The 23652-nt window shown below is 43.7% G+C and overlaps 1 long non-coding RNA gene across 2 annotated transcripts in view; it reads right to left on the bottom strand.

The window, feature by feature from the left end:
- LOC146863179 (uncharacterized) overlaps nucleotides 1–23652 on the bottom strand; it is a 496608-nt gene that overhangs the window by 164936 nt on the left and 308020 nt on the right. The window contains exon 3 of one of the 2 annotated variants that reach the window (XR_014978224.1): nucleotides 8808–9075. The exons of the other annotated variant lie outside the window; for it this stretch is intronic. This is a non-coding gene — a long non-coding RNA (uncharacterized LOC146863179). Of the gene's footprint in view, nucleotides 1–8807; nucleotides 9076–23652 lie in introns of those variants that run through there. 2 annotated transcript variants of the gene reach the window in all.

Raw genomic sequence — 23652 nt, 5'->3', positions numbered from 1 at the left:
AATGAAATGTTGAAGCTATAAACTACCACATAACCTCGGCTGAATACTATTAGCAAACATTGTGCAAGTGTACTCGTTGCGGGAAGTTGGATAAATATGAGGCCTCTATATATAACAACATTTCAGACATGCAAACCACATGTGCGATAAAAAAAGAAAATGTGTTATTTTTACTGCTAGTTTTTATGTACCTGAGAAATTAAATGTTGCACTCCAGAAAAATAAACCATGTCACCATGTTTGTCCATAAACTTGACATACTGGGATGAATTCCACTGGACTTGAAAATTAACAAGCGCCTTTGTCAGTTAAATGAAAAATGTATATATTTTTAACCAGCAGAGGGCAGTGTGTAACCATTAATGTGAAGCAGCCGTCCCTGGTTTTAAGGTGCACAACAACGTATAAAAGGATATTATTTAGCTCAAGTTGTTAAAAGACAAACCCTTCAAATGCAACTTTCTTGACAGCAAAACTCGCACATCATGGGGCATATCAACAAGGGCTTTATCTCTGCTTTTTTGGCTTTAAAAGCCAAAAAAGGAGAGATAAAACTAGCGCCCTATCAACAAAAGGGTGCTAACATGCAAATTTGCATGTTCGCACCCTTTTACTCTACGCTTCCCCTTGCATCTCTAATGAGATGCAAAGGGGGCGTTCCAGAGTAAAATAATAGGAGAAATGTCGCTAAGCGACATTTCTCCTATTATCAAGAATGTCGCTAACCCTGTTAGAGACAAAAAAAGCAGCGCTAACCGCGGTTAACGCTGCTTTTTTACGTCTGGTATTTTTCTGACTTAGCCATGATATCCTATGGAAGGAGGATATCATGGCTAAGTTTGCCTGTCCCTATCAACAAGGTAACGTGAGATTATCGCTGGCTTTCCAGCGATAATCTCACGTTAGCCTGTTAGCATGAGGATTTTTATCGCTAATGAGATAAGCGTTGCTAATAGCACGCTATCTCAGCGATAAAACTTCACGCTAGCCGGCGATAATTATCCTAGCGCTAAATGCGCTTAGAGATAATTATCGCCGGTTGTTGTTGATATGCCCCTTTGAGTGTTAGTACTCAAAGCCAAACAGTTGACCCTCATTAAAAGTGGTATGAGGGCACTGCCCCAGAGCCATAACTTTCTACACACCTTTTTTGGTGCCACCCACTCCTCCTAGGATTCCCTCAGTACCACCCAGCAAAAGTGCCCCTCCTCTCTCCTTCGGGTCATGCCGATGCAGGGCTTTGAGTCGGGTGCCGCCGATTCACGGCTTTGAGTTGGGTCCTGCCGATGCAGGGCTTTGAGTCGGGTGCCGCCGATGCACGGCTTTGAGTCGGGTCCTGCCGATGCAGGGCTTTGAGTCGGGTCCTGCCGATGCACGGCTTTGAGTCGGGTCCCGCCGATGCAGGGCTTTGAGTCCGGTCCTGCCGGACAGGTACCGGGCTGTGCATTTGTGCCCTCGGTGGAAAAGAAGATCTTATCACTGCAGCAGTTAACTGCTTTTGATGCAACTTTCTTTTTGTTTTTTTATAGAGCGTGAACTCGGCCCGAAGGTACTGGAGCACTTTACACGAACACCAGTGATAACACACAAGGACATATTCAGGAGATTGTGATTTGCCCAGAATCACAGGATGTTTAGTCTGAAGCCGAAACTCGAACCTCCTTCTCCAGCTCCAAAGGCGACAGTTCTGGCCTTTACGCCACATCATCTCCAGCAAGAACAAAGGCATTTTGGGGCATATTATCAAGGAAACACGATAAATATCGCATTTACCGCTTTGCGCGATTTTGGCCAACGCCGGCTATCGCTGGATTTAAAAACCGAAATATCGCGGCATGCGGGATTATCGCTGGGAATCCAGCAATAAACCTGCAGCGATAGGGGAATCCTTATTGATAGGAAGATGTGGACTTAGCCGTACAATCCACCTCCCATGATACAGATAGGCAAGTCAGGATTTTTGCAGATGTTAATTACAGACGATAACCGCGGTTAGCGCGGCATTTTTAATCGTTTCGCGGTTTTGGGGCCTCGTTGATAATAGAGCGAAGTTGTGTCTGCGAGTGTTTCCATGACGTGTTAGTCAGGAACGCCTACTTTGCATGTCATTAGCGATATATATCGCTGACATGCAAAGTGGAAGCGAAACGACAGCTAACGCCTGTAATCCTGCGCTAACGCCTGTTAGCGCAGGCTTGTTAATAGGGCGATTAAAATATCGCCGCTTTTTCGGCAAAAAGTGCTGCAAAAGTGTCGATATTGTTGTTGATAATATGCCCCTTTCAATATTATTTACAACAAAGCCACAGTTGTTGCTTATCAGTCCTGGCTTGTTGTAGGTGTAATTTTACAAGTTGTATTATATATCTAGATGCAGTGACAGAAGCGGCAAAACACCAGTCTGGTGGAACACTATACCAAGCACAGATTTTTAATTTACGGTTTTCTAAGCCATGCCATTAATTACATCGGCCACGCCCCTTTGAGAGACTCCCCGCTGTTTTTTCATCCCACTTAAAGCTCTGTTTCGAAGTATGCGCACTGTTTTTAGGGCGGGCGATTCCATCGATGCCTATGGATGCTTTTTAGAAGTTTGAAGGGTGACGTTGGGCCCATGGAGGGCGACACCCCCCAAACAAGTGTAATTTGAGAGATGTGCACATATCATTTCCGGATCCGGCTCCAGAGAACCATAACATGCGCAGTATTGCACTAGGGTTGTGACACTTCAGCAGTGCTAATCTTAGGGATAGGGAGCTCCAAGAGGGAAGGGAGGTTCCAAGAAAATCATAACTGTGAGGGTTGGCACATAGCTCTGAAATTCCCCCCCTGGCAAATGTGCACGTGAATCAACTTAGAAGTGTGGCTAATGTGTGCAAATCGGCTGCAAAATTTCACTGAACACCCTTATATTTCAGGAGAGTTGACGTTTTCCAATAGAGCCAAAACGAAAAGAGTTAAACATGGCAAAGCACATTCCTGCTGAACTTACTGCTGCGGTTTGTCTAAATTGTGGACATTCCTCAGGTGCAATGTTAGTGAGCAGGAGTACTAATAAAATCTAACAGCTACTCAAATTTCCATCACCACTGCTGGGCAATTTTGTGGATCCTTAAATAATTGTAAATCTACTCTAGTCATAAACATAAGTCTACAAAGAGAAGATTCCTGACTTTTTAAAATGATTTTGTGAATTGGTCTCAGTATTTTCAGACTTAGAGAACTTCATGATCCCACTTCACAAAACTAGCGCCCACATGCATCGTAGTATTTTGCATTCACAAATGGTGCGAATCGCTATATTTACCCGTTTGCGATTGCAAAATGGCCTTTCTAAAGGTATGAAAGGCTTTGGGATTCACAATTTAGGTAATCACAATTTTAAGCGATTAACTAAATTGTGAATGCAAACAGGGAATCGCAATTTGAGAATCCCTAATGCACATGTAAAAAGCTTTTCCTAAATGGGAACTGTGCATTTAGAAAACGCTATTACCATCAACATCAAGTTGATGGTAACCATGTGCAAACTTTGAAAAAAGCACAAAATGTCATTTTTCACTGTGCCAGGTAGCATGCACACACATGCCCCTAGGGCATGTGTGTGCTTTACATGTGTACCTTTTCTTTTTTGGGGGAGCTTCAGGGGGACCTTAGGCCCCCGGACAACCTTGGCTTTTCATTAGCTAGTTTGCGATTACCAAGTACGTAATCAGAAATTAACTGATGCAAAACCATTCGCACCTAATAGCGATTCGCTATTTACCGAATCGCTAAGAGACAATATTAAGGAATTGTGAAATCTTTGGCAATTCCTACATACATAGGGGCATATTTATAATAACTGACGCATCCCTGCATATCAGCAGGGATGCGCCAGTTATTTTGCGCCCCAGCTCCGCCATCATGGATGCGCCGCATTTATAATGCGGCGCACCATGGGGCAAAAACGGCACAGATGCGTCACGCATCTGTGCCGAAAAGTGGCACATTGCTGGAGTTGCGTCGAAAGCGCGACGCAGCTCCAGCAAGGCTCGAGGGTGCCCTATCTGCACAATGCTGCGTCAATCCTTACGCCTGCTTCAAGCAGGCGCAGGGTTTTGACGCAGCATGAGCTCAAAAGTGACTGAGTGAAATCTTGTAGATTTCACTCAGCCACTTTTAGGAGGCGTTCCTGCGCCGGAACGCCCCCACCTGCCCTGGAACGCCTACATGTGGCGCAGGGCTTTACAACGTGACGCATCTCCCAGATGCGTCACGTTATAAATACCCCGCACCATGGCGCAGGATTTACGCCGCTGCTGCGTCACAAAAGTGACGCAACGGCGGCGTAAATGAGGCGCAAGGGCTTCATAAATCTGCCCCATAGTATTTTGCGATTACCAAATAGCCATTTGGTAAAAATCGCTCTTTGGAAATCGTGAAATGCCTATTTCATACATGTGGCCCTTAGTGTGTGTGTGTACGTTCATCTTACATTCTCAAATAAATCAATTGTTTGTGCAGGGAATTTACAAAATGTGAATTTGTACTTGCAAACCGATTTACATACTCCTCATATTACTTCATAATGTTGCACATGTATAAGTATTACCACAAGGTTCGGGGAGTCATCATTCCATGGGGGGGATGCGGTGGAAGGTTTGGGAAACCTACAAACAGTCCAGTTCCTGAGCATTCACAAACCTGAGATTTGTTCCTGTCAACGGCAGAAGTAGTTTTTTTTCCTAGGGTTCGGAATGAGAAGGGAGTACCCCAAATTGGCATAGGGTTTAAAAGAAGCAGCTTCTCCGGGTATAATATTTTCTCTGTCAGCATAAAGTAAATGAACACAGGGCAATAGTGCAAATGCAATGGCATGTTTTGCGCTAGCTGTATCGCAGAGCGGGCGTGGTTTCAACATGGAGATCTGCATATTCACTTTTGAAAGTATAAGGAGTTTTGCTTGTTCACTATGCCCTAAATAAATACAGGAGTGCCAGGTTATGACGTTGATAGTCATTAGCAAGGCCCTGAGTACAACTCCCATATGCTCTGAAGGACGTACCCGTATTATAGATAGGTATTATCACCAGTGGCGTATCCTCCGCTTTAGCAGAGGAGCGTCTCCCCACTGCTTTCAAGAAGTGCGAAAAGAGGAAACATAATATGATAAGCACTTTGAGTTATTATCATGTTTTGTTTCCTTTGCGAGCGGGAGGGTGGGCGGGGATGCTCTGCTCACGGAGTAGGGCAGGGGTGGAGTGGTTTCCAATCTTCCCTGTTCTCCATGCAGGCTCAATTACAGCCTGCATGGAGAACATGCCTACCCCTACAGCCCCTGGCTGAGTGCCGTGTTACTGTGCTCACACCAATCACATTGCTCCATTGGAGCGATGTGATTGGCTGACGGGTGGGAGCCCGGCTGCCTGCTTCCTGTTCCTGAAAGCGGACTCAGGAGATCAGGTGCACCAAATACGCGGGACCAGGCCTCGATGTAAGTTTTTTAAAATGTCTAAACCCCGCTTCCCCCCACCCCGCGTGCACCCCACGCAACCCTTGCCCCCGCCCCCCTATCCCCGAGCAATGCCAGCCGCTCCTGATTGCCACTCACTTGTAACTAGAAACTGCCCCCACTCTATACATGAGGTGATACCAAAAGATGCAAAGAAGGTGGGGAAAGGGGTGAGGAGTGAAGACAGGGAAACGAGGAGTGTAGGACCACCTCTTGAAGTTCAGCAACAAAACTTAATGGGGGCATCTATTATTAACCTTCCAAGATAACACATGAAAGCCAATGTCTGAATGATGCATTATATTAGTATCTTGTAGACTGCCCATAGACAGATGCACTGTTAATGAGCAGCATATTATCACAACATAATTATATCTTCAGAACCTATATTCTCATCAGAACACTATAGTAATTAATATATTCACCGTAGGGTGGGTGAACTGGGGCGGTGAGGTCTTAACTTCCATACACGTCATGAAGTTCACTATCAACATCACAAATACTTCACATTTTCTTTTCTCAGTGCAACATTCTAGAAAACTTAGATTTGTGGGTAATTAAGTCATCAATTGCTTTATTGGAGGGAATAAACTGTGCGTCCAAAGGCACAGGGCGAAATACCAGTATTTTAGTTTCGAGCAAGTGTAATTTCTTAATATTTTTTCCAAAGAGTAGATTTCCTTATTTAATTCGCTGCAGACCTAATTTGCAAAAAGGTTTTGCTCTTTAGTACCAGCACTTATGCAGCATTTGGGCGGTAATGATGAAGAATAAAGTTGCCCAAAAAGTCACAGGGGCTAAATCATAAACTGCATTTTGTAGTAAGCAAAGTAGTACTCTAGTCGTACTTCTTACTTAATACTGCGATTCACAAACCTGCGGCTAAAAATCTCCAACTCCACCTCTTCTTTATTTTCTTCGTGGATGTCTTGGCACATGTGAGTTTACTACTTAGTAGTTATTGTGGGTGGGATGAAGGGGAGTGGTGGGTAAATGGGCAATATCTACTACCAAATGGGAGGGGTTTAGCAAGATGGTAATGAGGGGTTTAGGGAGAGGTAAGAAGGAATTTAGGGAGGGGCGGGCTAATTCAAACACTCACCCACCAAAGACTAAGAACATTGCTATTTACAAACTACATTTCAAAAGTTACTTCTGACCGAAGGGTGACTTTTAGAGTAGTTAATGTACTCCAGACTAGTCTTAAAATAAGTCTAGCACCACACCAGGACACTCACAGGTACTGCAACACAGTCCAATAGACCATAAGGAAGACAAGAACCTAATATAAAACCCCAAGAAAATAATATCCAGATAATTAATTATTTCAACCATTAAATTATTTCTTTATATATATTTCTGTGTAAATAAAGAACTATGCAAAATTAATAATTCAATATTTCATTAGTTTAAATATTATTAGTTAACTTAATAAATAATATGTTATATTTTTTGATTTTATTAACATTTCAAATGTAATTTACATTAATTAAGCACAACTTTTAATTACATTTATTGAAATGTAATTAATGATAAAATTGCTAGGTAGACTGTTTTAATTTTTTTGTTTAAAAATGAAGGTACATAAAATAAATTATATATTTAAGATGTTTAATAAACCTTTATTTTGAAGGTATAATGCGCTCTAACTTTTAGTTTTTTTACTTTGAGGGCACTAATAAATATTTAACTTTATTTTACACTTATATTTTTATAAATTAATAAACTTTAATCATTCTCCCAATTCTTTCCCACAGGTTGATTTCCAACACAATAACAGAGATCTCCAAGATGGTGGTGGAGATTTCGACCAAAGAAGCAGAGAGCTCCACCTACATGCAAAACGTTGCAGGTAATAACTTTACCCTCATAAATTTAGCAGCACCCCTAGGTTCGGGAGAGTTCAGACATGTAAGTCTAAACATTGGATTAAGTTTACATTCTTAATGGTGAATATTACAACGTTGTAAATCTACTCCAAAGTGCAAGAGTAAATGTACACGTGTAGATGTAGTCACATGTAAATTTACCTTTATGAATAGACATAGTTTTCAGCTTAAGGACCTCAATGAAGCAAAATATGGCTTGTGATAATAGTGTTTCAAAATGTGTTTCTTGATATTTATCTTCACGCCTATGAAGCACTTTCATACCTATTGAGGACCTAGTCATGCACTAGAAAACTATAAAAGTTAAATACAGAGCCGTGGCCAAGATTGCGGACACACTGTCCTGCTCCTCCGTCTGACCGACTGCGCACAGAGCATTCACTGCGGCACCTTGGCCCGGGAGGGGAGGCTGAAACAAAGAGGCCTCACAGGGGAGACCGCTGAGCCTGAAGGGAAGGTGGCCTGACTAACTGAGAACGGGCATCGCAAAGAGGCTGGGTCCGCCTTTGGCAAGGTGGCAACGGCTGCATGTAGCAAGGCCACAAACAGGCCATAGCTGCTAGAAGTGCAGCCCCCCAGGAGCATTGAAGAGTGACACAACATCTGCTACACCTGCAGCAGTGGGGCCATAATGAAGGAATGGCACCAGCAGCAGAGGCTAGGGCCCGCACACAATGCGCTGCTCCAAGCGACTGAGGCCCAGGTGTAACGCAGTGAGCTGCCTTGTGACCAAGTCCTCCAGTGAACACTAGTGCACTCATGGGGGCTGCATGCAAGAGAAGTGCTTGGCAGCCGCAGAGGAGAGACGAGCCATCCAGAGTACAGCCAGAGGCAGAGCAGCCTAAGACAGTGGGGGCTTAGGGATTGGCATCGCGGATTCACTTGACAGACCTAAGGGCCAGAGATTGAAATGGAAACTCGTGCTGCAACCCACACCCACTGAAGAGATGCCCCAGCAGCATAATGGGCTGCATAAAAGCAGGAGAGAGACGCCATCTTAAGAGGAGAGGGACAGAGTTCCCTACGGCGCCCCCCACCCCCAGCTAGGTACGGATGACGGGTGGGGTGAAGGGAGGGACAATAGTGGCCTCATCTCCACCATGACCACTTAGAAGGGGGACGCCTGACGGCGAATAATAGGCAGGTAATGCAGGGGGAATAAGGAAAACCAGTCTATAGAGAGGTTACCTGCCTTCATAATTCTGTAGGGTCCTCGAAAAGGGTCCCGTTATTAGCACAACAAAACCGGCACTGACAGTTGCAGAAATGATCCAGTAATCAAATGCTTTTATCAAATTTGTTTTTCATTTTTATTTTCATATAATCAAAATCAGTTAATCAAACAAATAAAGAATAAATATATACCAAGATTACATTCGATAATAATGCATTACATTTACAATGTCCCACACACCTCAATCAAAATAGTCAGTCATACTACCATACACTCAGATCAACACAAGCATTCACATTCTAAAACAATTAACATCAACAAGTACATCAAGATAATAAGACTGCCGCATGATGATCGAATGACAAGGTTTCATATATCATCCAGGGGGTAGGGGTAGTTACAATCCAGCTACCCGAAACAAGTTAAACGCCAACACGCGTTTCTGTGTCTCGCCCCAGCCGGGGCCACATCTTCTTCAGGGCGAGGATGGACAAGTGGTGTGGGACAAACAAACACACCTAAAATCAACGAGAAATACATTATCAGTAAACATTATAACAAACTATTACGGCATCAATAATTATTAAAGCTAGAATTTTCTAGAAGCAAAACTCAGCCCCGGAAGAACATAATAGTTCATGTTTTAAATTAATTTAAATTAACGCAGCCACCAATACTGAAATGAACGGAATAGGGTGCACCGAAAGCTTAAAAAAAGAGACAATGTGACACATAAACAACCCAAAGAAACAAATCAAAGTTTTTATTCAAGATAGGCAATACCCGATTTCCATACAACCTAATAAGGAATAGAAAAGAGCCTGTGCAGTATATCAGTAGAGTGAAAGTCACAAGCCCAACAGGCAGTGGTGAAGGGAAAAGGCTCTCACACAACTCTGTGACAGGCTACCTGAGCGGAAAAGACGGATACGGTTCCCACAGGTACAAGCAGGATATGAGATGACTAGCTCCACTCCGGCAGGGAATCTGGGGTAGGGATCGAGAGATGGCATTACAGGTATGAGGAGGTAAAAAACAGACGCCTTCAGGGAACATAGAGTGGACAGACAAAATGATAGTACAAAGTCAAAACACAATACCCACCAAAGGTCATCCAGATAAATCACAATCAGGCTTCCATTCCAGCGATAACCCGTGGAGAGCTCCCAGGAGAGCCACGCATCGATATCTATCGAGGGGCTGTAGCAGAAGGCTTAGGATAGGCCGATATCTTCAAAGGATTCAGATATTTCTATGTAACACAAAGAAAGAAGAGAGATAGAAAGTAGCGAAGTAATCAAGGCATCCTAAGAATAAGGAATGAAGATGATCTTTTGTACTCGATGTAGTACGTATTTTCTAGGAGCATGCTGAATACTCATTCAAATACATGTAGAAACCCCCTCAAGTTATAAATATTAGGAGTTCCAAGGGGGGTTAACTAAACAACTCTTCGCGGGTGGCGGGCTCAATAAGAAGGAACGGGGGGGGGAGGGACACCTACGGGCGAGAGCAGCGACAACCGACAACACTGCTTAATGAAATCAAGGTCGGTTTAACGTGGGAAACGCCAGGGGATAAAAGCAAAGCGGAAGTTTATAGGGATACGGGGCAAAGTTTCAAAGGGTTACCGGGCTAGCAGGGTGATATGCAACATCCACCTGACTCGGGAAGGTAAACAACACATAAGCGGCCACACGCAGGTCAAGGGAGTCAGGGGGAAATTAAGGTTCCCAAGAAACTACCTACCAGGATAGAAAGAGGGCTGCTCCCTCCACAAAAAAAAATTCCGGAATGTAGCGTAGCGGTGATCCCTGGGCTAGAATACGTCAGAGAGGGGCAGGTCAATTTCAGAGATTCCCGGCGCCCGTGAGAACCAATCAAGAGCTTAGACATGTAGAATGGCAAAATAGAGAACAGACTAAGATGAATTCAACTCCCCGCTTAAGGCAGCGGCCATCTTAAAACCAGGCGAAGCAGATCACACAAGGAGGCCAATACCTCAGATGAAGGAAAAAAGATTATTAAACGCGCAGAGTGAGCGTTACAATCCAAGGCCGCTAAATGCTTTTAATCGCATACTGCAAAAGAGGCCTGCGTCACCAAAACAATAAAATGGTAAGGTAGCAAATGAAAAAAAATTTGAAAAAAATCAAGTTCCAAGATAGAAACAAAGAAGATACAAAAAAAACGCACAGAACAAAAACGGTCTCAAGATCCACTCTGGATGTCATCAAGGCCCACGGGGGAACGATTCAAGAGCTAAAGATAATATTATGGCATTCTCCCAGGGACAATACTCATTCAGGCCTTTATTAACGGAATTGAGGAGGTAAATCCAAAATACCTCTCTTTTTTTGCGGATCATTGTGGGGTCTTTTCCTGGGGTCATACAGATTTTTTCCAGGATTGACCACTTGAGGTCCGCTTTAGAGTGCTTCTGATTAAGCCAATGACAGACAAGGGGGGCCGAGAGTTTTTTGATTCGAATATTCGACTTGTGTTCCCCAATCCTGGTCCTGCACTCACGTCCAGTTTCTCCAACATAAATAAGATCACAGGGACAAGTGATAATATAAATAATGATGGAGGTGCGGCAATTTGTCATTCCCTGAAGTGAAACAGTATGTTCAGTGGTGTTGATGGTATCGCCCACGATGACATTCGGGCAAGCTTGGCAGGTGCCGCAGCGATGATTTCCTTTGATAGGTCCAAGGCCACAGATAGATTTTTGACACGGAAGAGAACGCTCCTGGACCCTCCCTCTTACTAGGTGGTTTTTGAGATTTGTATTTCTCTTAAATGCAAAGAGGAGTTTCGGAAGTTTGTTATCATCATTGCCCATGTTTAACAAGTGCCAACAGGAATTGATAGTTTGTCTCAATTTATGATTGATGCTCGAGTGTTTGGTAACACAATCAAGTTTATCCATGGGTCTCGTCTCATTGGTTCGGAACATAGCATCTCGATTAAAATATCTAGCCCTTTTAAAGGACTCGTTGATCAGTTTGCGGGGATAACAACGGTTGGATAATTTTTCTTTAAGGATGTCAGCTTGTTCCAGAAAGTCTTTGATGTCAGTACAGTTCCTTCGAATACGAAGAAACTGGCTTAAAGGGATGCTGTCCCTTTGACAACGGGGATGATAACTGCCGTACTGCAACAGAGTATTTCTGGCAGTGGCTTTGGTGAATAGTGAGACATATAATTCATTCTGGTTGTGTTCAATCCAGACATCCAGGAACTCCAGTTTGCAATTACTGGAGTGGGTCGTAAATTTCAGGTTAGTATCCGCAGCATTGATCCATAAGATAAATTCATTCAGTAAGGCATGATCCCCCTCCCAGATGAAAAAAATGTCGTCAATGAATAGGGCCCAAGCTCGAACATTCTCATGGAAGGGGGCCATCTCATTATAGATATTCATTTGCTCAAAGTACCCCATATATAGACAGTCTATACTTGGGGCACAAGAGGCCCCCATGCTTACTCCCTGAACTTGTTGGAAGTAGCAGTTGTTAAACACAAAGTAGTTCTCGCTAAGGACCACGTTGAGGCATTCAATAATAATTGGGGCATTGGTGATCCCAGGTTCAGAGGACAAAACCTCTTGGAGCACCATCAGAGCTCCTTCCTGTGGAATATTCGTATACAAGGACTCTAGGTCCAACGTCACCAAGAGTTCCCTGTCAGCATGGTATTGAGTTCCCTCAATTTTAGAAATGAAAAGGCCAGTGTCTTTAACAAAGGATTCTAGGGGCATATCAACAAGGGCTTTATCTCTGCTTTTTTGGCTTTAAAAGCCAAAAAAGCAGAGATAAAACTAGCACCCTATCAACAACAGGGTGCTAACATGCAAATTGGCATGTTAGCACCCTTTTACTCTACGCTTCCCCTTGCATCTCTAATGAGATGCAATGGAGGCGTTCCAGAGTAAAATAATAGGAGAAATGTCGCTAAGCGACATTTCTCCTATTATCAAGAATATCGCTAACCCTGTTAGAGACAAAAAAAGCAGCGCTAACCTCGGTTAACGCTGCTTTTTTACGTCTGGTATTTTTCTGACTTAGCCATGATATCCTATGGAAGGAGGATATCATGGCTAAGTTTGTCTGTCCCTATCAACAATCTAACGTGAGATTATCGCTGGGTTTCCAGCGATAATCTCACGTTAGCCACTTAGCGTGAGGATTTTTATCGATATTGAGATAAGCGTTGCTAATAGCACGCTATCTCAGCGACAAAAATCCACGCTAGCCGGCGATAATTATCCTAGCGCTAAGTGCGCTTAGCGATAATTATCGCCGGTTGTTGTTGATATGCCCCCAAGTTTGTTGACCAACGGTTTTAAAAATCGATCCACGTGTTGAGAGAGAAGCTCCGTGGCAGATCCAATGGTGGATACAATGGGCCTGAGAGGAGGGTCGCACACATTTTTATGTGTCTTAGGCACCCCGTAGATGATGGGCATACGGGTGTGCCTAGGGGTCAAGAATTCAGCTTCCTTAGGACATATATGTCCCAAGTCTACTGCAGTCTCCACCATAGTCAGAATCTGCTGTTTCAGGCCAGGTTCAGGATTTCTGACAATACATTTGTAGTTTCTGGTGGATGAAAGAAGCATATTCATTTTCTCAATGTATGAGGGGGTGTCAAGAATTACAATACCCCCTCCCTTGTCACAGGGCTTGATCGTAAGTAATTTGTTTCCTTTCAGGGACATCAGAGTAGTGTTTTCCAATTTGGAAAGGTTACATGGGGGTTTAGGTTCGTATTTAATGATTTTTTCTATTTTGGTGGTCACAGCCTTCTTAAAAATACCCACCTCTGGTCCAACTGTATCCAGGGTGGGGGTAAAATCAGACGGAGATCTCAGTCCAGAGATATTCTCAATGGTTTCAGGGGAAGGTCTAGTGAGAAAATATTTCTTTAATCTGATCTTCCGAAAGAATAAATGAAGGTCTTTCATAAATTCAAATTTGTTGAAATTGATGGTAGGAACAAAGGAAAGGTCCCTGGATAAAAGAGTCACAGCTTCTGGATCAATATTCGAAGTAGACAGGTTAAACACAGGGATATTTCTTATGTTTTCCAATATTGATGGTGCCGCGTCTGGATATACATCTGTGGCTGCCCCTGACCCTGATGGAAATTCGTCTGTTGGGGGGTCCGGGTTCTGGGGCGAAAGTTCCCCCTGCGATTGCCTAAACAACGATTAGGCATTACAGATCTTTCAAAGGGTTCCTGTCTTGTCTGGTAATTTGGATTGTAGTTAGGGTCATAGTTGCTAGAACCCTCTTCTTCAGACTCCGTAGTGTCTGAGAAAGTCGTTACCCGTCTATTTCCCCATCTAGGGGCACCACTATGGGTGCCATTGTTTTCAGAGGAAGTATAGAAGGTGGTTATCAGGTATGGGTACGCACATTCTTCTGTAAATAGCCTAATATCCTTCTTGAGCTTCTCTGTTTTTCTCTTGAGGAGGTAGTCAGAGAAAGAATCTAGTTCTTGACAGATTTCTTCTAACTTTTTCTTACCCATTTCAAATGAGTTATCTTTTTTCAACTTCTCCTCAAGTTCTTCTATTTCCTTATTCAGAATAGCTATGACTTCTCTTGCGGTCTCAATGATCAACATCATCCAATCCCTGGAGCACCTATTGGATATTAAGGCCCATTTCTCCAGGAATTGTCAAATTTCTACGAAGAGTCCGGGTATATTCCGGACCCTTAACCCAATGGGGATTGTTCCAGCCTTCAAATATTCCAGCATAAAATGTGCATGGAATTCAATCAATCAATCAATCAATCAATCAATCAATCCGTTTCGATTTCTTCCTAAGGTTTAACAGTTTCGTCCATTCACCTTCCAGGTCTTTAGAGAGGGTGAATTGTTTGTCACTACCTGCTGTCAAACCAATCATTTTTGCAAAATCCTCGTCCGAGAATCCAAAGGTTTTAATGCTTTCCATCCTGAGGGGATAAAGCAGGCCAAGCAACCAAAAAGATCAAACTGATCAACATACAAGGGTAGGATTAATCACGCAGACTAGGACACTATGGATAAAGTGACCGTAATACTAACAACAACAAAAATATCCTAAATAAAAAATAGCAGATCAAGGAAAATGAAAAGCAAGAGAGAATATATAACAAGATAAGAACTAAATAAGCAGGTGAACCACCACGTGATGAACAATCAAAATCCACAAAATCAAGTGAACAAAAGATATAGTGAGGTGCACACTATTCCACAAGGAGGACAACGAACCCCCACAGCACCAAGGCTGTGACGTAACAACCACTTAGAGGGGGGACCCCTGACGGCGAATAATAGGCAGGTAATGCAGGGGGAATAAAGAAAGCCAGTCTATAGAAAGGTTACCTGCCTTAATAATTCTGTAGGGCCCTCGAAAAGGGTCCCGTTATTAGCACAACAAAACCGGCACTGACAGTTGCAGAAATGGTCCAGTAATCAAATGCTTTTATCAAAGTTGTTTTTCATTTTTATTTTCATATAATCAAAATCAGTTAATCAAACAAATAAAGAATAAATATATACCAAGATTACATTCAATAATAATGCATTACATGTACAATGTCCCGCACACCTCATTCAAAATAGTCAATCATACTAACATACACTTAGATCAACACAGGCATTCACATTCTAAAACAATAAACATCAACAAGTACATCAAGGTGATTAGACTGCCACATGATGATCGAATGACAAGGTTTCATATATCATCCAGGGGGTAGGGGTAGTTACAATCCAGCTACCCGACACAAATTAAACGCCAGCGCGCGTTTCGGTGTCTCGCCCCAGCCAGGGCCACACCTTCAATACCACGCTGACAGGGAACTCTTGGTGACGTTGGACCTAGAGTCCTTGTATACGAATATTCCACAGGAAGGAGCTCTGATGGTGCTCCAAGAGGTTTTGTCCTCTGAACCTGGGATCACCAATGCCCCAATTATTATTGAATGCCTCAACGTGGTCCTTAGCGAGAACTACTTTGTGTTTAACAACTGCTACTTCCAACAAGTTCAGGGAGTAAGCATGGGGGCCTCTTGTGCCCCAAGTATAGACTGTCTATATATGGGGTACTTTGAGCAAATGAATATCTATAATGAGATGGCCCCCTTCCATGAGAATGTTCGAGCTTGGGCCCAATTCATTGATGACATTTTTTTCATCTGGGAGGGGGATCATGCCTTACTGAATGAATTTATCTTATGGATCAATGCTGCGGGTACTAACCTGAAATTTACGGCCCACTCCAGTAATTGCAAACTGGAGTTCCTGGATGTCTGGATTAAACACAATCAGAATTAATTATATGTCTCACTATTCACCAAACCCACTGCCAGAAATACTCTGTTGCAGTACGGCAGTTATCATCCCCGTTGTCAAAGGGCCAGCATCCCTTTCAGCCAGTTTCTTCGTATTCGAAGGAACTGTGCTGACATTAAAGACTTTCTGGAACAAGCTGACATCCTTAAAGAAAACTTATCCAACAAGGGTTATCCCCGCAAACTGATCAAGGAGTCCTTTAAAAGGGCTAGATACTTTAATCGAGATGCTTTGTTCCGAACCGATGGGACGAGACCCATGGATAAACTTGTTTGTGTTACCAAACACTCGAACATCAATCATAAATTGAGACAAACTATCAATTCCTGTTGGCACTTGTTAAACATGGGCAATGATGATAACAAACTTTCGAAACCCCTCTTTGCATTTAAGAGAAATAAAAAACTCAAAAACCACCTAGTAAGAGGGAGGATCCAGGAGCGTTCTTTTCCGTGTCAAAAATCCATCTGTGGCCTTGGACCTATCAAAGGAAATCATCGCTGCGGCACCTGCCAAGCTTGCCCAAATGCCATCGTGGGCGATACCATCAACATCATTGAACGTACTGTTTCACTTCAGGGAATGACAAATTGCCGCACCTCCAACATTATTTATATTATCACTTGTCCCTGTGATCTTATTTATATTGGAGAAACTGGACGTGAGTGCAGGACCAGGATTGGGGAACACAAGTCGAATATTCGAATCAAAAAACTCTCGGCCCCCCCTTGTCTGTCATTGGCTTAATCAGAAGCACTCTGAAGCGGACCTCAAGTGGTCAATCCTGGAAAAAATCTGTGTGACCCCAGGAAAAGAACCCACAATGATCCACAAAAAAAGAGAGGTATTTTTGATTTACCTCCTCAATTCCGTTAATAAAGGCCTGAATGAATATTGTCCCTGGGAGAATGCCATAATATAATCTTTAGCTCTTGAATCGTTCCCCCGTCGGCCTTGATGACATCCAGAGTGGATCTGGAGACCGTTTTTGTCCAGTGTGTTTTTTTTTTTGTATCTTCTTTGTTTATATCTTGAAACTTGTGCTCTACGGAGCTTTCTTCGTTTTTTTGTCTAATTTTTGTTAATTTGCTACCTTACTATTTTATTATTTTGGTGACGCAGGCCTCTTTTGCAGTATGCGATTAAAAGCATTTAGCCGCCTTGAACGATAACGCTCACTCTGCGCGTTTAATAATCTTTTTTCCTTCATATGAGGGATTGGCCTCCTTGTGTGATCTGGTTTGCCTGGTTTTAAGATGGCCGCTGCCTTAAGCGGGGAGTTGAATTCATCTTAGTCTTTTCTCTATTTTGCCACTCTACATGTCTACGCTCTTGATTGGTTCTCACGGGCACCGGGAATCCCTGAAATTGAGCTGCCCTTCTCTGACGCATTCTAGCCCAGGGATCACCGCTACGCTACATTCTGAAAAAAGAAATTATGGATGGAGCAGCCCTCTTTCTATCCTTGTAGGTAGTTTCTTGGGAACCTTAATTTCCCCCTGACTCCCTTGACATTCGTGAGGCCGCTTATGTGTTATTTACCTTCCCGAGCCGGGTGGATGTTGCACATCACCCTGCTAGCCCGGTAACGCTTTGAAACTTTGCCCCGTATCCCTATAAACTTCCGCTTTGTTTTTATACCCTGGCGTTTCCCCACGTTTAACCGACCTTGATCTCATTAAGCAGCGTTGTCGGTTGTCGGCTGCTCCCGTCTGTAGGTCCCCACTCCCCCCTCCCTGCTCCTTCTTTTCGAGCCTGCCAGCTGCGAAGAGTTGCTTAGTTAACCCCCCTTGGAACTCCTTATATTTATAACTTGAGGGGGGTTCTACATGTATTTGAATGAGTATTCAGCATGCTTCTAGAAAATACGTACTACATCGAGTACAAAAGTTTGTCTTCATTCCTTATTCTTAGGATGCCTTGATTACTTCGCTACTTTCTATCTCTCTTCTTTCTTTGTGTTACATAGAAATATCTGAATTCTTTGAAGATATCTGCCTATCCTAAACCTTCTGCCACAGCCCCTCGATAGATATCGATGCGTGGCTCTCCTGGGAGCTCTCCACTGGTTATCGCTGGAATGGAAGCCTGATTGTGATTTATCTGGATGACCTTTGGTGGGTATTGTGTTTTGGCTGTGTACTATCATTTTGTCTGTCCACTCTATGTTCCCTGAAGGTGTCTGTTTTTTTCCTCCTCATACCTGTAATGCCATCTCTCGATCCCTACCCCAGATTCCCTGCCGAACTGGAGCTAGTCATCTCATATTCTGCTTCTACCTGTGGGAACCGTATCTGTCTTTTCCGCTCAGGTAGCCTGTCACAGAGTTGTGTGAGAGCCTTTTCCCTTCACCACTGCCAGTGGGGCTTGTGACTTTCTCTCTTCTGATATACTGCACGGGCTCTACTCTATTCCTTATTAGGTTGTATGGCAATCGGGTATTGCCTATCTTAAATAAAAACTTTGATTTGTTTCTTTGGGTTGTTTATGTGTCACATTGTCTCTTTTTTTAAGCTTTCGGTGCACCCTATTCCGTTCATTTCAGAATTGGTGGCTGTGTTAATTTAAATGAGTTTAAAACATGAACTATTATGTTCTTCCGGGGCTGACTTTTGCTTCTAGAAAATTCTAGCCTTAATAAGTATTGATGCTGTATTAGTTTGTTATAATGTGTACTGATAATGTATTTCTCCGTGATTTTAGGTGTGTTTGTTTGTCCCACACCACTTGTCCATCCTCACCCTGATGAAGGTGTGGCCCCGGGTGGGGCGAGACACCGAAATGCGCGTTGGCGTTTAACTTGTTTCGGGTAGCTGGATTGTAACTACCCCTACCCCCTGGATGATATATGAAACCTTGTCATTCGATCATCATGTGGCAGTCTTATCACCTTGATGTACTTGTTGATGTTTATTGTTTTAGAATGGGAATGCTTCTGTTGATCTGAGTGTATGTTAGTATGACTGACTATTTTGATTGAGGTGTGTGAGACATTGTACATGTAATGCATTATTATTGAATGTAATCTTGGTATATAATTATTCTTTAATTGTTTGATTAACTGATTTTGATTATATGAAAATAAAAATGAAAAACAACTTTGATAAAAACATTTGATTACTGGACCATTTCTGCAACTGTCAGTGCCGGTTTTGTTGTGCTAATGACGGGACCCTTTTCGAGGGCGCTACAGAATTATTAAGGCAGGTAACCTCTCTATAGACTGGTTTTCCTCATCTCCACCATGACCTGAGATCGGTTCTACTCTGAGGGACTGAACTGAAGGAGCCTTTTTGTGCAAGTCAGTGGCCCAGTGGCAACTGAAGTCTATAAACAAGAGATTAGGGACACCACAATACCAGGATCTGGCAAACAAGTAATCCCCACCACAAGCCATACACATCTCAAGGGCCCCTCGACTGCTACAAAGGCTCACGCACCATCCGGGAGGTACTGATAGGCATGCTAGCATGCCCTTCACACCAGCACATTGGTGGCCCTTCTGCACCTATACTGTCCTTTCGGAAGTGGCCATCCACCCACAGGCCTAGGTGCAAGAGCTGTTGCCTCTCGTGAAGTGGAGGGACATGCTGGAGGACTGCAGAGGGCAAATTACGCACAGCGCTGGACTCTGAGGGCCCCGGCGGTTGAAGGCAGACGACAGAGGGCTGTTCGCAGAGGTCCATAGCTGGAAGGCACTATGTCAACGGCCAGAGGGAAAAAGGAACGCTCGCTTAAAATATATTTTCCCACGGTGGACTGGTGCCTCGGCCGAGAAGGGTACACAGATGTCAAGGCCAGCCGCAGAGAGGGATAAGTAAGAGGCCCTATTAACGAGATCCTTCATGGAAGCACTCTTTGCATCTCTAAGCAAAGATATCCAAGCAGTAAAGAAGGAACATGGACCAGGATCTCAAGGAAGTCAAATGTGATCTGGCGAACATGGGTGATAGGGTGCCCACCCTCAAAGAACATGAGTACAGCCGAGATGTGGAGATTGAACATCTCCAACAGGAAGTTATCCGACTGAGAGAACAACAAGTGACCTTGCAGGCACACACCAAGGAACTTGAAAATCGTTCCCGCAGTAACAACATCCACATCTGCGGCATACCGCACAAAGCTGAAGGCTCAGACATCTAGGACTATGTGAAGGCCCTCTTCCTTCTGATACTGGGCCCACAAGATGAAACAGAGATGCAATTGGACAGAGTTCATAGGTTTGGCCTCCCGCGAGCGGATGGGGCCTGCCTGCCAGACATACTTGCTTGTGTCCACAACTTCCAATTAAAAGAAACCATACAGGGTAAGCGCAAGATATTCACCCTGTTCTGTTCAGAGGCCACACACTGACGTTATATCAGGATCTAGAGGTTGTGACTCTACAGAAATGCAGGGATTTATGGCCTTTTTTTTTCATTTTACGGATTTTTATATAGCACAAACTTGACCCGAAGGTATCGGGTATCAGAGCGCTTTACATAGCACCAGTTGCGATACATGAGGACCCATTCATTTTTGTTAGGCACGGGGAGATTAAGTGATTTGCCCAGAATCACAGGATGTTCAGCGTGATTGCCGAGACTTGAACCCGGTTCCCCAGATTCAAGGTCGCCCGCCCTAGCCGTTAGGCCAACTCCTCTCATTACCACCTTCCTCCAGAGAAAGGGGATCTCTTACAACTGGGGCCACCCGTTCTGCCACATCTTCCGCTGAAACGAAAAACTTCACCAACTTACATGCTTGGAGAAGTCTGCTGCCTCCTATATCTTCTGGAGGAAGGAAAAGAGGGCTCTCCACTCAGAATCAGAAGATGTAGAGAGCGATACATTGGGAAAGAGTAGTAGCCCCTTTGAGGGGCCTCGCACTGAACCCTGCTACCATGGCACTGGAGTGGCAGGCAGTCATCAACAGTCTTGCTAGCTACCTGGAGAAGCACAACTCAGCCTGAGATGCCTCATCCAGGGCCAACATGATCTCATTGCAATGGCGATGAACACAACCTGGCTTTAGGGGCATGGTGGTAGGGGGTGGGCAACCTCACCTCATGTTGTTGGAGTTGGCTCTTATGGACATTTAGTCAAGTGCCCCCATTGGTATTATTCATTTTTTTACCGGTACATACGATCATCTTTATGTTAATGTTCTGTTTTTTTTGCCAGTTTGGGTTTTTCAGGGGTTTTGTGGGAGGGGTACTCACTTTGTTCTTGACACACAGTTCCAAGACATAAGACTCCTTACCATGCAGCTGGCCAATTACAGCCAGACCTCAGACACATGGTCATGCCCTGGCACAACTCTGCCCTCTTAAGCATGCATCAACAACCTCACACCTACTCACACGCTGATTTGAAGATCATCACATTAAACATGAAAGTGCTTAACAGCTCGGATAAATCCAAAAGAGCCTTATCTTACGTAGAAGAGACTCACTTGATATCAGGGCACTGGCACAGACTGAAGTCACACCACTTTCCACAACAAAACTTCTCTACTGCTACCAAGACAGGTGGGCTTACCATTCTTTTTGCATGCTCTTTCAGGGGCATGGTGTGATGAAAAATCACAGAGTTGAAAGGGCGACTGTTAACATAACAGATACACTTCGGTCAATTGACCTTCACCTTGGCCTCCATATATGTCACTAAGGAGTACCAAGACCAGTTCTTAAAATGGGTCATATCGGAGGTGTTGACATCCCCGTAGTAGATGGTGTTAATTGGCTGAGATCTTAATCTAGTGATGAGGAATGACACCGACAGGTCATGACAGCACTATGGCTAGACTGGGGCGCGTTCCCGTGATGGGGTGAGTTGGATGCAAGAAATAGGCCTGAGTGAATTATGGAGGAACATACACCCATACACCATGGACAACTTTCTATTCATACGCACATAAAACCTATGCACGTAATGTAATGTAATGTAAGTAACACTTTTATAGCGCGGCTGCCACCCTACGGGTATTCTGGCGCTGAGATTACCATTGAAAGACACTGTGCGTAACTGAAGGTCTCAACAGAGGGGCTAAGAATTAGTTTCTCGGAAAAAGTCTGGTTTTCAGATCCTTCGTAAACCTCAGCAAGGAATTACTTTGTCTGATCTTGAAAGGCAATGAGTTCAAGAATCTAGATACTACAAGACTGAATGATCTACCTCCTAATCGAGCCTTGCTGAAGTGTGATATACACATCAGATTAGCTGAGGAAGAACTGAGATTTCTAGTAGGAGAATACCATAGGAATTTCCTCTGCAGAGGCTTAGGGCCCATTTCGTGAGCTGCCTGTAGACAATGCAGAGTGCCTTGAACTGGACTCTCTGTGCCATAGGTAGCCAATGAAGATCCTTTAAGGCAGGTGAAGCAGATGCTCTGTGATGTCTGCTTAGTGCAAGCTTAGCTGCAATTACTTGAATCCTTTGCAGTTTTTTTAACAGGGAGTCAGGGGCTCCCAGTAATAGCACATTGCAGTAGTCTAGTCTGCTCATAATAATGCTCCTTACCACTTGAGGTCTAGCTGAAGTTGGTAAAAAAGGAAGAATTTTTCGCAGAGCTCGGAGCAGATATAGGGGCATATCAACAACAACCGGCGATAATTATCGCTCAGTGCTATTAGCATGAGGATAATTATCGCCGGCTAGCGTGAATTTTTTTCGCTGAGATAGCGTGCTATTAGCAACGCTTATCTCAATAGCGATAAAAATCTACACGCTAACAGGCTAACGTGAGATTATCGCTGGAAACCCAGCGATAATCACACGTTACCTTGTTGATAGGGACAGGCAAACTTAGCCATGATATCCTCCTTCCATAGGATATCATGGCTAAGGCTGAAAATTTGCAGACGTAAAAAAGCAGCGTTAACCGCGGTTAGCGCTGCTTTTTTTGTCTCTAACAGGGTTAGCGACATTCTTGATAATAGGAGAAATGTCGCTTAGCGACATTTCTCCTATTATTTTACTCTGGAACGCCCCCTTTGCATCTCATTAGAGATGCAAGGGGAAGCGTAGAGTAAAAGGGTGCTAACATGCGAATTTGCGTGTTAGCACCCTGTTGTTGATAGGGTGCTAGTTTTATCTCTGCTTTTTTGGCTTTTAAAGCCAAAAAAGCAGAGATAAAGTCCTTGTTGATATGCCCCATAGACAGGTGCTCACTGTTTTGTTGATTTGATTTGATTTGATTTTTACATTTGTAGAGCGCACGAATTCCCGAAGGCGTCTTGGCGCTATTTTTGGATACACATAAGTTTCTGCAGGAATGCTTAACAGGGATATAACCATGTCTTAACTGCCTTTCTGAAGGCCAAAAGTGTCGGGCTGTTTTTTATGTTGATGGGTAGGAGGATCCATAACTTGGTTGTCCTCAGCAGGAAACTTCTTCCTCCCCATCTGTTCTGCCTAAATTTGGGTACTTGGACGAGTTTAGCGTTAGTGGATCTAAGACTTCTAGCCGGGACATACCATTTGAATAGAGTTCTCAGGAAATGTGGTCCTGAGCCGTGAAGTGCCTTATATGCCAAACACAAGGATTTAAATTGTATCCTTTTGTCCACGGGCAGCCAGTGTAGGTCCTTTAGCCTATTGGGGACTGATTCGGATCTAGGGATGTCCAACACCAATCTTGCTGCTGCATTCTGGAGGCGTTGCAGTTTGGTACGGTATTGAGTTTGGATCCCTGTGTATAAGGCATTGCCATAGTCCAATCTAGACATGGCGAGCGCTGTAACCACAGTTTTCCGTGAGTCA

This window comes from Triturus cristatus, chromosome 2_2 (genome assembly GCF_964204655.1).
Source record: "Triturus cristatus chromosome 2_2, aTriCri1.1, whole genome shotgun sequence".
Classification (NCBI taxonomy): domain Eukaryota; kingdom Metazoa; phylum Chordata; class Amphibia; order Caudata; family Salamandridae; genus Triturus; species Triturus cristatus.
Note: the sequence above shows the minus strand (reverse complement) of the source record. Positions and strands in the feature narration are given on the sequence as shown.